Below are 4,633 nucleotides of genomic sequence, written 5' to 3' on the forward strand. Positions count from 1 at the left end.
GGTGTGTGTGTAAGACAATGGGCCTATTAAGAGTCCCCACCAATGCCATAAATTGTGGGTAATACGGCAAGAGTGCTGCAGGAGCAGTTTCAAACATTATGGGAAAAAATATAATTTTTAGTCATAGGCCAAGCTGTTACACCCTATTTTCTTGTAACACATGACTCAGACATTTTTCAGACTTCCAGTGAATACTGACTTATCCAGTTCTGCTGTTATCTCTACTTACACAGGAAACGCATGACCTGTGAAATGCTTTTTTTACTGAAAAAAAAAACAATTCCAATTCCGAGACCAACCTACTCATGAAAGTGTTATAGAGTTTCCCAAGATTGTTTTTGCTTATTCACCAACGTATTCCCGGACAAGAGAGTATGATTCAACACAACAATAATAGTTATGTTTCTCACACCTCCTAATAGCACTTTTGTTCTACCACTTAGACTCTACCACTAGACAGCACACGCAGTACTATAATCAACACACTAGCCAATCTGAATCTCTTAGTGATATAATATACTTTTAGAAATGATAGCTACTATAATAAATAGTACATTTGTACTGTATGAAACAAACAATAATGTATTTTCTTATTGGAAAAATGATTTATCTTTATGTTTTTCATACATTACAAATGTACATTTATTATAGGTCCGCATTGTTTCTACAGTAGTCCCATATATATATATCTATCAAACCAAGAACTGGCTCTAGAAGACAGGCGGCTTCTTATGAGTTTCACTGCCACCCTAGTTCTTCCTACACACTTTCAGAGTCGTTCTTATTCCCAGGTCGTCAAAATACAGACGCGAGTCGTTTCTTTTCTACTCTGCTAGGGTGCCACTAAATCCTGTAGAACTGGACCTCTTTTCTTACAATTCTTTCTTGTTAGTTCTAAAATTCACAATTGGGGAACAAAAACATAAAAAGCTTGTTATACCGCAGACCGTATTTCAGGGCATCTGTAACCTATTCTCTTTTTATAACAAACACTGATTTTGAGGCGAGGGAACTGGAAAATTACTTACTAATTTCTTACAACGTCATTTATTCGGTCACCCTGTGGCTCCACTTTGGAGTTGTCATAGGCGGCGTTGTATTTGGACCTTCTGTGGATTTGGTCCATATGGGGTTTTTTCTCAGCCATGTGCAATGCCACTGATGCCATTCAAAGAAAAAAGACTCAGTATTACCACTCCATTGTCGCGTCTTTTGTCGCTGTTACCTGTGGGTTCATTTCAGCATGTGGATTTTGAAGGAAACTACACACAATTCATTCCTGCCCTTTTGACGCGTCCTGGGAGCCTTTCTTTGACACCACTCTGTAATGTGGTGGGAATTACAGCCCCACATTTTCACCTTCTTCATCCATTTGAATTCAACACATCTCTAAACATGACAAAATAAAGCTTATTATATCTTTTTCTTTAGGAAGGCAACATCTATTTAATGGAATTACAGCTCATTCGCTGTGACTTTAAAACTTCCTGTAAACCTTCACCTTTAAGATATGACACATATGCTTTTACAATTTAAACAGTCTAAGTTGTAATGCAACCTCCCTGAATATAAAGACGGCTGAGTCACAGTCACAAGTCACAACAGTTGTTAGGCGACTGAGAAGCCTCGACTGTAGAACTGCATACTGTAGAAACCATGTATTTCCGTCTTACTCTGTGCCTTGTAATACCTCTGAGTGCTGTTTCTCTGAGCTGAGCAGCCACTTGGTCACTGTGGCCATGCCTGCAAGTCAAACAGAAGCACAGTGTACCAGAACAAGAAAGTCTGGGTTGTAATATTAGGTAAGCGAGCCCTTGATGACCTGGAACCGCCGGCTGCTGGTTCTTTATTCTGTGGTACAGACCGAGGGGATGTGGAGCCGCTGTGGCGGTTTTATGGAGCGGACCAAGCAGCGAAGTTAAGAGGTTGGGACCCTAGAATGGAATCATCATCATCTCTGTAATGTCACGTTGCAAGTTGTTTAGACTTTGTTGTTAAAGTCTGTTTATAAGGTTTCTGGTAACGTATGTAGTTTGACTGTATTTATGTTTTAATGGTTAATATTTTTGAGAGAGGTCAGCGGACTTATTGCTTTTATAGATCAGTTTATAGCCATTCATAATGGAAGAAGATGGTTTGGGTTTCCTTTAGTTCATCAGGGGGTGATTCCTTTCAGTCAACATGGTGAGCCAAGTATGTTGTTTTTCTTCTTACTTATGTCTTTTGATTACCTAATTTTTATAAGGCATATGGTAGGTTATATTTTATATTTGTATTTGTTATTTTTATACGTTATAGGGTTTATATGATGCTCATATTGATACACTAGCAACTTGTAGATACACTTTATGTACAGGGCGACTGTGGATTATAAAGCTAGAATCGTATTACTTTAGAAGCAGTAGATCTTAGAGCTGGAGAACAATTTTATCATATTCATTATATCGTTTATAAAATATCTGTGATTGTCATACATGGCGTAATAATTTTTAAAATTATTATTTTACTTTACATGATTAACTATATCAGGTGGGCCTACTACGTGATGTTGACAGCAGACAAAAATGAGTGTTGTATTCGCTTAGATTTTTATAGTCCTCGGAAAGATTAGTGTGAGAGATACAGGGATATAGAGACTTACTTAAATCTTAAATTCATGCCAGAAGAATCTTGTAATGTGTTCTAGAGGTTATTTTTAATTCTTTAGAAGTTTGTTTATCCAGCTTTATCACTGAGGTCTAAAGTCTATTGGGTGTGCAAAGGCAACAAGAGATGAGCAGGGATACGTGGTGTCGATGTGTGTGTTGTATTGCCTGCGGTTGGTCTCCTGTCGTGGTTTATTTGGTTTGTGTGTTGATCTTTGTGTGGTCCAGCCGCCGTTGGTTTCATCTTTGATTGTGTAAGGGGATATGTTGACCCTGGTTCGTGTTGTGGGTGCGTGAGAAAAGAAGAGTAGTATACTGTGTAGTAGTAGATAGAGTAGCCTTATTCTGCTGTGTCTGCTGAAGTGTCGTTTTGTTGGTCATGTTCTGTATGTGTGTGTGCAGTGTGGTTCCCCAACCTGTGTTCATTTAGTAAACTAAACGACCCTCTATAGTGACATATTTTTTATGGATAGCTGTAGTTTGATCTTATTTATCAATAATCTAGGTTATTCTATTATAGTTAATCTCAAATAATGAACTTCTGGGGTTGGGTGCGAGTTTGGCTTGTGGGTTGTATTCAGAAGCAGTATAGTGTGTTCATGTGTTGGATAATATGGCAAGTAAAAGCATGTATTATATTTGTCAATTAGCTTTAGGAGGAAATTGCTTGTGTTTCGCACGTGCTTCATCACATAAGTTTGTCAGACACATACTGATCTTTCATGATTTGATTGTTGTCTTTTTATATATCATATCTATTTGGGTTATTTTACAATCACATCATAATTTATCCTTATGATTGTGTTTCTTTGTGATCGTGGCGTGTAGAGTGCGTATCTGGGTCTCTAATGTTGTGGTGCTATTTTCTGAACAACCTTTTATATACTTGTACCATATATTTTACTTAACCGTTATTATTGTATTTGCTTCAACCAAACTCTGTGCTCGAGGTTGGATTATTACTATTATGAAACGACATAACTTATCGGGGTATATGATATATATGTTGTCATGTAATTTAGTTACAGTCATGAGTTTACAACATACTTTTCACAATAACATCAATATAATAGGGATGTTTGTGATACTAATGAATATCTCGTGAGGGAGGTTCTATTTGGTGCTCTTCGCATTGGACTTTTTCCCACATGATACTTATCTGTCGGATTGCATGGCCTCGGCCTAGTTGGATGTGTCCTGCCCCCCAGGTTAGGTATTTTAAGTTATAATCTCTTGCGGAGGTAATATCGAGAATCTTGCGTTGTGTTGTTCATGGCAAAGTACATTGGAAGGTGGTAGACGGCATTTGTTTTTTTTATTGGCTCCCCCTGTTTTAGCAGATTTTAGTACTCTCTCATGCTTATAGTGAACAGATATAGGATAATAGCAAGCACGTATTCACACAATCCATTTGAAACTTGACTATGGTCGGTGTGTGCTGGAGTGAAGTAAGGTATCAATGAACTAGGGCGATGTGGACCTAGACAAGAAGACACTACCTAATCTCTTTTGGTGTTAAAAAAAACTATGGGGTTTGGCCAGGGCTGGTTTTTTGTCCCAGCAGTTTGGCCTTACTTTAAAGGTATACACTGGTAGTTGAGATATATTGATGAATAGGATCCTTTGCATTCATTTTCGGGGTAGATATCATACCTCCCTCAGATCACTATTAATCTCAGGTGTTTTTGCCGATACGGGTTTCTTGATAATTATTGTGCCTTAATATGTTACTTGTAAGTTTATGTTATTTGCAGTTGGTGAACACCCCTCCCTGTCGTAGAGAGCATGATAGATATAATATACGTCCTATTACAAACATTAATTTTCAATCCAATTCTCTTCTTAAGAGAACACAAATAGCTTTTTCGAAGAGGCTACTTTAGGCCTTCCCCCTGGTACAGATGGGAAGTTGTCGGGTTACTCTCATGATAGTTCGTTAGGATGTTTGGGATGTCCTCAGAGTTTCACAAAATACATGGTTTTCGTCT

At 37.9% G+C, this 4,633-nt stretch overlaps 1 protein-coding gene across 4 annotated transcripts in view; it reads left to right on the top strand.

Moving 5' to 3' along the window:
- Positions 1–4,633, top strand: part of itpr1b (inositol 1,4,5-trisphosphate receptor, type 1b) — an 87,370-nt gene that overhangs the window by 34,536 nt on the left and 48,201 nt on the right. The gene's annotated exons all lie outside the window — the stretch shown is intronic.

Source organism: Morone saxatilis, unplaced genomic scaffold, assembly GCF_004916995.1.
Source record: "Morone saxatilis isolate NCDOM2014 unplaced genomic scaffold, NCSU_SB_2.0 Contig18, whole genome shotgun sequence".
Classification (NCBI taxonomy): domain Eukaryota; kingdom Metazoa; phylum Chordata; class Actinopteri; family Moronidae; genus Morone; species Morone saxatilis.